Genomic DNA, 12,718 nt, shown 5'->3' with positions numbered 1-12,718 from the left:
AATAATTAATTTCTAATGGTAGATTGCATTATCATCATGCCAAATGTATGGCCTTTTGGTGGAATACCAGAAATGCAGAAGACATTGTTCCTGCCCTGAAGGAGTTTTTAGTTCAGCAGTGAAGACATGTATATGACTAACTTTATGTTATAGCATTTAATTAAATTAATTAACATCCTAATGGCGTCCCAATCACAATGGATGATTCACGTCCATTTTAGTTAGCTAGAGTTTGATAGATAATTATAACTGTTTGCTTCATCAAAAATAGGGTCATTTGGGAAATTGAAAAAAAATGCCCGAAATTGTTCCCAGCATTCTATTTAGAGATTTGAGGTCTACTTGTTTATTACAAAGAAAGTGGTTTAGGTGTTCTCCAGAAACACTAAGATCTAACCCACCCTCCATTTTAAATTTCCAGGAAGCAAAGGAGGTGGAGTCAAGATAAAAGGAGACATTTTAGTGGCTTTAAAACAACCATTCCATTTTGTGCACAGTTGTGTGTGGGTCAGGAATTTCTACAGGACTCAGCTGGGCGGGTCGTCTCGCTTCCACAGGGGGGCATCTGGAGTTGGAGAATCTGCGTCCATGGTGCCTTCATGCACCTGTCTGGCTTCTCCATGTTCCTCCGTCTCTGTTTCTGCACGCAGTGTCTCATTTTCTACAGCTTCTCGATGTGGCTTGGGCTCCTCATGGCAAGATGGTCGAATGGTAGTCTTCTCACCTGGTGACTGACTGGATTCTAAGAATGCAGGGAAGAAGTACCCCTTTCTTAAAGGTCAGGTCCAGGAACTGGCCTCACATCACTTATGTTATACTCCATTGGCCAGAGCTGGTGGGGTGGGGACACTCCTCTCCATAGGAAGAGTGTCAAGGAACTCATGCCGTCATTTTTCTGCCACACACACTGGCACACATGATCTAATATGAAATCATAATGCCTTGGTTTTCCATTTGCGTCATTTTTTAATAAGAAATATAAATTATAAATAAATTATAAATAAATGTGTACTCTGACCACGTTCTTTTTTTAAATGTGTATTTATTTTGAGAGAGAGAGAGAGAGAGAGAGTGTGTGTGTGTGTGTGTGTGTGTGTGTGTGAGCAGGAGAGGGGCAGGGAGAGAGAGGGACAGAGAATCTCAAGCAGGCTCTGCTTTGTCAGTTCAGAGCCCACTGTGGGGCTCGATCTCACTTGAAAAAATGAGGATAATCGGAGGACATCTAGTTTGTATCTGTGTTATTTTTTTTCTAACGTAGGTATATATTTTTTGCATTTGTAATGGTAATGCATTCAAGAGATTTGGGGAAGTTGAGAGCAGGTATTGCTTTTAAAAATGCTTTCTTAACTATGTCATTAAAATCTGCCGGTGTTCTAAATAAACCAGCAGATGGATTTAGTGACCGTTGTGATATATTGGTCCTACATCAAATGACAGGGTGGGGATTTCAGAAGTTTGTGAGTGAGGAAATGACAAAAGGCACCCTCTAAAGAACACCCATAATTCATGCTAAGGTCAATACAGAGTTTTTATTTCTTTTTTTTAAATTAGAAACTGAAGTATAGTCAACATACAATATTCGTTCAGGTACACAACATAGTGATTCAGCAATTATATACATTACAAAATGCTCACCATAAGTGTAGTTAACATCTGCCACCTTATGGAGTAATTACAATATTATTGACTGTATTTCCTATTCTGTACTTTTTATCCAGGGACTTATTTTCTAACTGGAAGTTTGTACCTCTTAATCCCCTTCACCTGTTTTGCCCATCCCCTCCACTGCACCCCCCCCCCACTCCTAGCATTCACCACTTTGTACTCTGTATTTATGAGTCTGTTTCTGTTTGTTCATTTTTGTTTCTTAAATTACACATATGAGTGAAATCATGTGGTATCTGTCTTTCTCTGGCCGACTTATTTCTCTTAGCATAATGCCCTCTAGCTCCATCCGTGTCGTTCCAAATGGTAGGATTGCTTTTATGGCGGAGTAATATTCCATTGTATATATACCCCACCTCTTCTTTATCCATTCATTCACTGATGGACATTTCGGCTGGTTCTATATTTTGGTTACTACAAATAATGGTACAATATGCACAGGGATGCATGTATTTTTTCAAATTAGCGTTTTCAGTTTTTTCAGGTAAATACCTAGTAATGGAATTAGTGGATCGTATGATATTTCTGTTTTTAATTTATTGAGCAACCTCCATTCCATTTTCTGTAGTGGCTGTAGCAATGAACATTTCAAACCAACAATGCACAAGGGTTGCTTTTTCTCCACGTCCTTGGCAACGCTTGTTATTTCTTGTCTTTTTGATACTGGTCATCCTGACAGGTGCGAGGTGACAGCTCATTGTGATTGGATTCCCATTTCCCTGCTGATGAGTGATGTTGAGCATCTTTTCATGTGTCTATTAGTTACCTGTACGTCTTTGGAAAAATTTTTATTCAGGTCCTCTGTTCTCTTTTTAATCAGATTGTTTTGTTTTTTAGTGTTGAGTTGTATGTGTTCTTTATATACTTTGGATATTAACCCTTCTCAGATATGTTATTTGCAAATATCTTCTATTCAGTAGGTTGTCTTTTTGTTTTATTGATGGTTTCCTCATTGTGCGGAAGCTTTTTAGTTTGATGTAGTCTCATTTGTTTATCTTTGCTTTTTTTTCTCTTGCCTGAGGAGACAGATCCAGAAAATATTGCTAAGAGATGTCCAAAAGTTTATGTACTGCCTCTGCTTTCTTTCAGGAGTTTTATGGTTTCAGGTCTTACATTTAGGTCTTTAATCCATTTTGAGTTTATTTTTGTGTATAACATAAGAAAGTGGTTCACTTTCATTCCTTTACATGTGGCTGTCTGGTTTTTCTGATGCCATTTATTGAGGAGATTTTCTTTTCCCCATTCCATATTCTTGACTTTCTTGTCGTGGATTAATTGACCATGTAAGCATGAGGATACTTCTGGGCTCCCTATTCTGTTTCATTGATTTATGTGTCTGTTTTTATGCCAGTACCAGCCTGTTTTGATTACTATAACTTTATAGTATGGTTTGGAATTTGGAATTGGGATATCTCCAGCTTTGTTCATCTTAAGATTGTTTGGCTATTCAGGGTCATTTGCGGTTCAATACAAATGTTAGAATTATTCTAGTTCTGTGAAAAATACTATTAGTATTTTGACAGAGATTGCACTAAGTCTGTAGATTCCTTCAGTTAGTATAGACATTTTAACAATATTCTTCCAATCCATGCACATGGTGTATCTTTCCTTTTATTTTTGTTGCCTTCATTTCCTTTCATCAATGTCTTATGGTTTTCAGAGTACAGGTCTCTCACCTTCTTGGTTAAATGTATTCCTAGAATTATTCTTTTTGGTCCACTTGTAAAATGTGGTTGTTTTCTTAATTTCTCTTCTTGCTACTTCACTGTTAGTGTATAGAAATGCAACTGATTTCTGTATATTAATTTTGTATCCTGAAACTTAACTGAATTCACTTATTCTAATAGTTTTTTGTTGGAGTTTTTGGAGTTTTCTGTATATACTATCAGGTCATCTGCAAGTAGTGACACTTTAACTTCTTCCATTCCAATTTGGATGCCTTTTGTTTCTTCTTACTGTCTGATTGTTGTGGCGAGGGCTTTCAATTCTGTGATGACTAACAGCAGAGAGAGTGGACATTCTTGTCTTGTTTCTGATTTTAAGGGGAAAGCTCTCACGTTTCCAACATTGAGTATGACGTTAGCTGTTCATTTATCAAATATGGCCTTTATTATGTTGAGGTATGTTCCCCCTAAACCACTTTTTTTGAGGGTTTTTTTTTAAAAATCAGGAATGGATATAGAATTTTATCAAATGCTTTTTCTGCATCTATTGAGATGATGTTATAGTTTTTATCCTTCATTTTGTTCATGCGTCATATCACATTGATTTGTGGATATTGAACCATTCTTGAGTCTCTGTAATAAATCCCATTTGGTTGTGGTAAATGATCCCTTTAATGTACAGTTGAATTTGGTCTGTTAATATTTTATTGAGGATTGTTACATCAATGTTCATCAGGGATATTGGTCTGTAATGTTCTTTTTTTTTTTTTTTTTTTTTTTTTTTTTTTTTTTTTTTTTTTTTTGTAGTGTCTTTGGTTTTGGTATCAGGGTAATGCTGGCCTTGTAGAATGAATTTGAAGAATTCAAATGAATGAATCCCTTCCTCTTCTGTTTTTTAGAGTAGTTTGAGAAGGGTAAGTATTAACTCTTACATGTTTGGTAGGATTCACCTGTGAAGCTTTGTGATCCTGGACTTTTTTTGTTTGCTTGCTGATTTTTCATTATTGACTTAATTTTGTTACTGGTAATCAGAATGTCATATTTTCTGTTTCTTCCAGATGTAGTCTTAGAAGATTGTATTTTTCTACCAATTTATCCATTTCTTCTAGGTTGTTCAATTTGTTGGCATATAATGTTTCACTGTAGTCTCTTATAATCCTTTGTATTTCTTTGGTATTGCTTATAACTTCTCTTCTTTCATTTCTTATTTTATTTGAGTCCTCTCAGGGTTTTTTTGTTTTTGTTTTTGTTTTTATTTTTATTTTGTTGTTGTTGTTGTTGTTGTTTGGATGAGTTTGGCTAAAGGTTTATCAATTTTGTTTATTTTTTCAAAGAATTAGCTCTTAGTTTTTTTCATTGATCTTTTCTATTACCTTTTTAGTCTGTTTCATTTATTTCTGCTCCAATCTTGGTCATCTCCTTCTTTCTACTAACTTTGGGCTTTGTTTGTGCTTTTTCCTAGTTCCTTAGGCATAGGGTTTGTTGGTTCGATTGTTTATCTGAGATTTTTCTTGCTTCTTGAGATATGCCTGTGTTACTATAAACTTTCCTCTTAGAACAGCATTAGCTATATCCCAAAGATTTGGAAACATTGTGTTTCCATTTTCATTTATCTTCAGGTATTTTTTTTAATTCCCTCTTTGATTTCTTCATTGACCCACTGGTATGTATGTATGCATGTATGTATGTATTTCTTTATTCATTTATGATACCGTTAGTTTATTACAAAAGAAATACATGAGGGGCACCTAGGTGGCTCAGTTGGTTAAGCATCCGACTTCAGCTCATGTCATGATCTCACAGTCCATGAGTTTGAGCCCCGCTTTGGGCTCTGTGCTGACAGCTCAGAGCCTGGAGCCTGCTTCAGGTTCTGTGTCTCCCTCTCTCTCTGCCCCTCCCCTGTTCATGCTCTGTCTCTCTCTGTCTCAAAAATAAATAAAAACATTTAAAAAAATAAAAGAAATACATGAAAGTTATTTACATTATGAAAGATTTCACAGCTCCACTGCAATGGGCATCTTCACATGATGCCATTTCAGTAATGATTTATTTCAGTCTACATACTTTCTGAGAATGTCACCATCTCTAAATAAGAAATAATCCTCATCATCTAGAACTACTTTGGTGCCTCCATATTCTGGGAGAAGAACTCGAATTCCAACTTTCACACTAACTGGGTGAATCTCTCCACCCTTTCCTTTAGAGCCTGATCCAACAGCTACTGTGTCTGGTTGCACTAGTTTCTTGGGGATTTTTTGGAAGCATAATGCCTCCTTTGGTTACAGTTTGGCTGCACTCCTTTCAACTAAAACTCAGTCAAATAGGGGAAGAAACTTTCTAAATGTCTGTCCTGCCATGACTCCGGCCACCATGACTTGGTTCTGGAGCTGCCACCACTGCAAGGATACCATTAGTCCAACCCACGGGCCACATGACCTGACCCACTGGATTTTAGTAGCATGTTGTTTAGTGTCCATGTGTTCATGTTCTTTTTCCAGATTTTTCCTTATAATTGACTTCTGGCTGCATTCTGTGGTGGTCAAAAAAGATGCTTACTATGATTTCAGTCTTCTTAAATTTATTGAGACATTTTTTGTGGCCTAACATGTGAGCTATCCTGTAGACCGTTCCATGTGCATTTGAAAAAAAATGTTTATTCTGCTGTTTTGAGATGGAATGTGCTGTATATATCTGTTAAGCCCATCTAGTCCAGTGTGTGTCATTCAAAGCCACTGTTTCCTTATTGGTTTTCTGTCTGGATGATCTATCCATTGATATACGTGGCATGTTAAAGTCCTCTACTATTATTGTATTATTGTCAATTTTTTCCTTTTGTCTGTTAATATTTGCTTTATATATTTAGGTGTTCCTCTGTTCGTTGCAGAGATATTTTACAATTATTATATCCTCTTGTTGGATTCATCCCTTTATCATTATGTAATGCCCTTCTTTGTCTCTTATTACAGTCTTTGTTTTAAAGTCTGTTTTGTCTGGTGTAAGTATTGCTACCCTGGCTTTTTGTTACTGTTTTACTTCCATTTGCATGAATTATCTTTTTTCCATCCTTCACTTTCAGTTTGTATGTGTTTAGGTCTGCATCGAGGTTCTTGTGGGCAGGTGAGAGACAGACATAGTTGTGTTGTTGTTGTTGTTGTTTAAAGTTTATTTATTTACTTACATTGAGAGAGAGAGACAGCCAGCCTGAGTAGGGGAGGAGCAGCAAGAGGGAGAAAATCCTAAGCAGGCTCTACACCATCAGCATAGAGCCTGCTATGGGCCTCAAACTCACAAACCATGACATCATGACCTGAGGTGAAATCAGGAGTCAGACAGTTAAGCAACTGCACCACCTGCACACCCCTGTTGCTGTTGTTAATGCCATCATCCTGTGTCTCTTGATTGGAATATTTAGTCTATTTACATTTAAAGTAATCATTGATAAGTATGTGCTTATTTCCATTTTGTTAATTGTTTTCTGGTTGTTTTTCAATGCTTCTCTATTCCTTTATTTTGCTCTCTTCCCTTGTGATTTATGACTTTATTTACTGTCATGCTGGGATTTGTGTGTGTGTGTGTGTGTGTGTGTGTGTGTGTGTGTGTGTGTGTGTGTATCATAGGTTATTGGTTTGTGGTTACCATGAGGTTCATAAATAACATCCTATGTAAATAACCGTCTATATTAAGCTGTTGGTCACTTACATACAAACACATTTTTTTAAGTTTGTTTGTTTGTTTGTTTTTATTTATCTTGAGAAAGAGCATGAGCAGGGAGGGGCAGAGAGAGAGAGAGGGAGAGAGAATCCCAAGCAGGCTCTGCACTGTCAGTGCAAGGAGCCCAAAGTGGGGCTCAAACACACGAACTGTGAGATCATGACCTGAGCCAAAATCAAGAGTTGGACACTCGGAGGACTGAGCCATCCAGGTGCCCTGCAAACACATTCTAAAAGCACTATATTCTTATTCGCCCCTCCACATTTATATATATACATGTATATGTATGTGTATATATATACATACATATATACACATACATATACATGTATTTATATGTGTATATATATATATACATACACACATATTTATATGTGTATATATATATATATATCCCCTAACCAATTCTTGTAAATACAATTGATTTTACTAGTTTTATCTTTAAACCTTCATACTAGCTTTACAAGGTACTGATCCATTACCTTTACTCTATGCTTACTTCTACCCGCAATTTTTTTTTCTTTCAGAATTTTCTTCTAGTTATGGCCTTTTCCTTTCTGCTTAAAGAACTCCCTTATCATTTCTTGTAAGGCTGGTTTCCTGGTGATGAACTCCTTTAGCTTTTGTTTGTCTGGGAAACTCTTTATCTTTCCTTCACTTCTGAATGATAACCTTGCCGGGTAGAGTATTCCTGGTTGTACTTTTTTTTTCTTTTCATCACTTTGAATATATCATGCCACCCCTTTCCAGCCTGCAAAGTTTCTGCTAAAACATCAGCTGATAGCCTTATGGCTATTTGTTTTCTCTTTTGCTTTTAAGATTCTTTCTTTAATGTTTGATATTTTAATCATTTTTTTAATTTTTACTTTTTATTGAAATCCAAGTTAGTTAACATATAGGGTACTAATGGCTTCAGGAGTAGCATTTAGTGATTTGTCATTTACATATGACACCCAGTGCTCATCCCAACAAGTGTCCTTACTGCCCATCCCCCCACCCAACACTGCTCCAGCAACCCTCAGTTTGTTTTCTGTATTTAAGATTCTCTTATGGTTTTGCCCCCCTGTTTTTATCTTATTTTCCTTCCCTTCCCCATGTCCATCTGTTTGGTTTGTTAAATTCCACATATGAGTGAAGTTATATGATATTTGTCTTTCTATGATGGACTTGATATTTTAATTATAAATTATATGTCTTGGTGTGGACCTTCCTTGGGTTCATCTTCTTGGGCATTCTCCTTGCTTCTTGGACTTAGGTGTCTGTTTCCTTCTCTACGTTAGGGAATCTTTCAACTATTATTTCTTCAAGTAGGTTTTCTGCCCCCTTTTCTCTCTCTTCTTTTTCTGAGACTCTAATTATGTGAATGTCAGTATGCTTGATGTTTTCATGTTGCTCCTTGATGCTTCTGCTGTTGATTCCTTCTAGCATATTTTTCATTTCGGTTACTGTATTCTTTAGTTGGTTCATTTTCATGTTTTCTTTTTTCTTGTTTAAAATATTTATTTACTTTGGGGGGAGCACAGGTGGGGGAGGGGCAGAGAGAGAGGGGGACAGAGGATCTGAAGCAGGTATCTGCAATGACAACAGTGAGCCCCATGTAGGGCTTAAACTCACTAACCTTGAGATCATGACCTGAGTGGAAGTCAGACACCAACCGACTGAGCCTCCCAAGGTGCCCCTGCCTTTTCATATTTTCTGTCATTCACTCTGTATTCTGCTGAGAATCTTTACAACCATTGCTTTGAACTCTTTAACACGTAGATAGTTTATCTCCATTCCATTTATTTTTCTCAGGTTTTGTCTTGTTCTTTTGTTTGCCATACATTTTCTCTGTGTCCTCATTTTGCCTGACTCCATATGTTTGTTGCTATGTGTTCTGTCGGTCAGTTCCGTCTACTGGTCTTGAAAGTAGTGGCCGTGTGTAGGTGTGTAGTGGGGCCCAGGAGCACAGTCCCCCCTGGTCACCAGAACCAGGAGTGTCCCCTCTGTGGGCTGCACGTACCCTCCTTTTGCAATGGGTACAATTGCTGTGGGCATTCCGGTAGGTGACACTGGCCCCCAGCCCGACTGGCTGTAATGACTGGCCATGACTTCTTGGAGGCGCTGGTGAACAGGGCTGGCCCCCAACTCTCTGGGGCAGGAGTCACTTCAGAGGGATGCTGGTCCCTGCCAGCACTGCCTCCTCAGTGTGGTGGGAGGTAGTCATTTCGAGGGGACTCTGGTCCCCTCTTAGGCTGCCGACCAGATGTGGCAGGGTGGGAACTGCTTTGGATGGGGCTAGCGGGGACAGATAGTTTGAGTGGGCCTGTTTGCAGGGGAGAATGAGTTGGGATCCACAGAGCCAGCCAGAAGTGTCAGTGGCTCCTTCAGGTGTCCAGGAAGGACAGGACAGGCAAGAAAATGATGGCTGCTAGCACTGTTTTTTTTTTTTATTCCCCAGTGAAAGCTCCTACAGATTTCTGCCTCTCCAGCACCTGCCCTAACATTAGTCAATACACCTCCTTCACATATAACCCAGGTGCTTTTCCAATAGCTGCTGCTTTGCTGGGTCTCTGACCAAGTGATCTAACGTGCTGGTCCTTGGTTTTCAAGGGCCCTCTGGCTTCCCTGGAGATGAGCGCCACTGATTTTCCACGCCCTATGTTATGGGGGCTTGTTTTGTCTGTTCAGTTCTCCAGGGTGAGGGGTGCCCAGCGTGGGGCTCGCTCCCCTCACTCCTCAGTGAGGACCTCTGTGGCCATGCTATTCCTTCTCTTTGTGGGTGTCCTCACAGGGGTGTTTGGTTCCCACCTCGTCTCTGCCCCTCCCACCCTTCTCCACGTGGCTTTCCTTATGTCGTTACTTGGGAAAGGACTGTTCTGCTAGTGTTCTGGTCATTTTCATAGTGAATTGCATTACATGTGTTTGTCGCCCCACTGTGTGTGTGTGTGGGGGGTGAGCTCAGGACCCTCTTCCTCCACCATCTCCTCCCTCTCTGCCTTCAGGGTTTCTACCCAAAGTAAAAGGAAGGAAGCAAACCTCTTGTTTTCAATTTACATGATAAAGATTAGCTAGTTCTCATCAACCACCTTAGCAACAGATACTATATTCTAAATAAGATTAATGCATTTAATTATAGGGTACTATAATTTAATAATGGGTACTAATAATATCCATGCTATCCATAGTCAAAAATTACAAATATACTAATGAAATAATGAAAATGAACGTCAGTTACATGAGGGTGGGAACTTGATATTGTCCTCTTTTCTCTCCCAGCCACTCACCAGTAACGATTGTCTGGTAACGTTGAGAGGCTGAGTGAATGAAAGTCTCTACGTTAAGAAGAATGTACTTCCTTTTTAAAAGAATGGGATAAGAAATCAATCGCATGAGACAAAACAAAGAATGACTTCTATAACAAATAGGAAATTTGCCCGCAAAAACTGGCCAGGAAAATGCCGTTTTGTGATGTTACGACTTGATTGAGTGTAATCTATTCTACAGAAAATGTTTGTGGAAGCAAAATAGTGCTGAGATCCTCAGCCACATCTGTTTAGCGAATTAGGTGTAGGTCATGTAGCTATAACTGATGTAAGACACTATATTAAAAATGAAGAATTATTTAAAATTGAGAGGCAGTGTGATTATTAAAATTCTTTCACTGATGTGAAGAAGGAAAACAATATGGTACATAGAAAAATAGTGCATTATTTTAAACAGCACCTAGTATTGGTAAGTTAGATTATTAATTAGTATGTAAATAGTTGTTAATGAATGAATGTCATTTTGTATTATATCATAATGAAGATGAGTCAATAGGAAAAAAGGCTAGCGAAGGTGGTTTCTACTAAACAAGCATATTAAAATAGCAATTTTTGGGGCGCCTGGGTGGCTCAGTTGGTCGAGTGTACCACTTCGGCTCAGGTCATGATCTCGCGGTTTGTGGGTTCGAGCCCCACGTCGGGCTCTGTGCTGACGGTGTGAAGCCCGCCTTGAATTCTGGTTCTCCCTCTTTCTCTGCCCTTCCCTCACTCTCTCTCAAAAATAAACAAACGTTAAAATAAAATAGCAATTTTAGTTCATATTTATAAACTTTTGCCTAAAAAATAAGCATTGCAAAATAACTATGACAGACCCATAATCATAAATGGACTAACAAATCCTGGCAAATGAAAGTAATGTTCCTTGGTAATTGTAATGCCTCATTTGATAAAGTCAATATTGCAAATAGCCTTATTCTGTGTAGTAGGAAGCATGGGTAGAGCCATACTGTTTGCACATTACAGTGGTTAAATTTTAGTGGTCAGAAGGATCCGTTAAAAGTTGCTAAAAGTCAGATTCCTGGGCCTCAACCCTAAATGACTCTCATTCAGCAAGTGTGGGGGCAGTTTCCTGAATCTTCCGTCTATAACCTGCATGTCAGGGCATCCTGTGCAGGTAATTTGCAGGCTACATTTTGAAAACCAGTTCTTGAAATTCCTGCTGCTGTGTACTTGCTCAGAAGATTCAATCTATTAGTAAATAATGAACCTGAGATACTCTTATCTTAGGACATTTTCCTTGTAGCTTCTGGGCATTCCTGTGGGACTGCCTTCCAACTAGATCGCATTCCCCTAAAATCTGCTTTTGCCTTTCTGAAATCGGTACCCTTACTCACTCAGGACTTACTCAGTGTTCATGAGTAAGACTAGTCTGAAAAGTCCTTTCTTGTGTAATCTCTATTGGGTTTCAATAACCATGGTTTTTATACCTCATTACTTACATATTTTTCTTCCCTGTCTGTGCTTTGGAACAAAGTAAGTAGCATTAGAATCAGTTGCTCTTAAGAGTTTGTAAAATTCCCCTATGACACCTTGTGTATCTTGTGCCTTTAGTGAAAGGAGAAACTAGACTTTTGATCAATTTCTCTATTTCTTTTCTTTGTATTTGAACTGTTTCGCTCCTTATCACTTCCAGAGTAAATTTTATATTTTAGAATCCATGTTTTCAATTTTCCATGTTTCAAATTTCATGGATCCATGAAAATCCATGTTTTCAGATTTTGTGTTAGTATCAGATTCAGAAAACTAGTTGTATGTGTTTTTTGAATTTCATCAATATTGATGAATAGTCCTCTCTTTTTCTTATTTTGTGTATTATTTTCATATCTCACTCTTTCCCTTTCAGTTAACTTTTAGGTGAGCCATGGAGAAAACGGAAGCAAGTAATTTAAAGAGAATTTTTTTTTTAATGAGAAAATCAATTTAAAGTGAGCATCGTCAGGGGCACCTAACTGGCCCAGTTAGTAGAACATGTGACTATTGGGGCGCCTGGGTGGCGCAGTCGGTTAAGCATCCGACTTCAGCCAGGTCACGATCTCGCAGTCCGTGAGTTCGAGCCCCGCGTCGGGCTCTGGGCTGATGGCTCGGAGCCTGGAGCCTGTTTCCGATTCTGTGTCTCCCTCTCTCTCTGCCCCTCCCCCGTTCATGCTCTGTCTCTCTCTGTCCCAAAAATAAATAAAAAAAAAAAAAAAAAAAAAAAAAAGAACATGTGACTATTGAATCTCGGGGTCGTGAGTTTCAGCTCCATTTTGGGCTTAGCACTTATATAAAGACAAATAAATAAAATGAGCATCCTCAGAAGCCGGGGAAGGTACTTGCCAACACACATCCCAATACAAGTGAATCTGTCATCGCCTATTCCAATGAATCTTGTAG

The 12,718-nt window shown here is 38.5% G+C and overlaps 1 pseudogene; it reads right to left on the bottom strand.

Moving 5' to 3' along the window:
- Positions 1–5,367: 5,367 nt before the first annotated feature.
- On the bottom strand, positions 5,368–5,686 carry LOC131513707 (10 kDa heat shock protein, mitochondrial-like; annotated as a pseudogene).
- Positions 5,687–12,718: the final 7,032 nt, after the last annotated feature.

The sequence above is a fragment of the Neofelis nebulosa genome, chromosome 6 (genome assembly GCF_028018385.1).
Source record: "Neofelis nebulosa isolate mNeoNeb1 chromosome 6, mNeoNeb1.pri, whole genome shotgun sequence".
NCBI classification, from domain to species: domain Eukaryota; kingdom Metazoa; phylum Chordata; class Mammalia; order Carnivora; family Felidae; genus Neofelis; species Neofelis nebulosa.
Note: the sequence above shows the minus strand (reverse complement) of the source record. Positions and strands in the feature narration are given on the sequence as shown.